Genomic DNA, 240 nt, shown 5'->3' with positions numbered 1-240 from the left:
GGGGGAGGTTTTCTGCCCGGGGGGGCCTGTGAAAGGCCGGGAAGGGGCAGCACCGAGGCAGCCAGGCCGCGCAGGCAGCCGCCTCGCTCCTCCTCTCGGCCTCTGCTCAGCACAAAAAGAAAGGAGGGTAGCGAACCTCCCCCCCAGAAAGCGGCACGGGGGCTTTGCACCCCGGATTAGTCTCGGGGGGATGGAGCCGAGGGGGCTTTGCAACTCCTTTTTGTTCCTGCCTCCCGCGTG

At 67.1% G+C, this 240-nt stretch overlaps 1 protein-coding gene across 1 annotated transcript in view; it reads right to left on the bottom strand.

Moving 5' to 3' along the window:
• Window positions 1-240, bottom strand: part of PHF12 (PHD finger protein 12) — a gene marked incomplete at its 5' end in the record, with an annotated part of 31,722 nt that overhangs the window by 31,183 nt on the left and 299 nt on the right.

This window comes from Merops nubicus, unplaced genomic scaffold (assembly GCF_000691845.1).
Source record: "Merops nubicus isolate BGI_N331 unplaced genomic scaffold, ASM69184v1 scaffold12117, whole genome shotgun sequence".
Lineage (NCBI taxonomy): Eukaryota > Metazoa > Chordata > Aves > Coraciiformes > Meropidae > Merops > Merops nubicus.
This window is presented reverse-complemented; position numbering and strand designations above follow the sequence as displayed.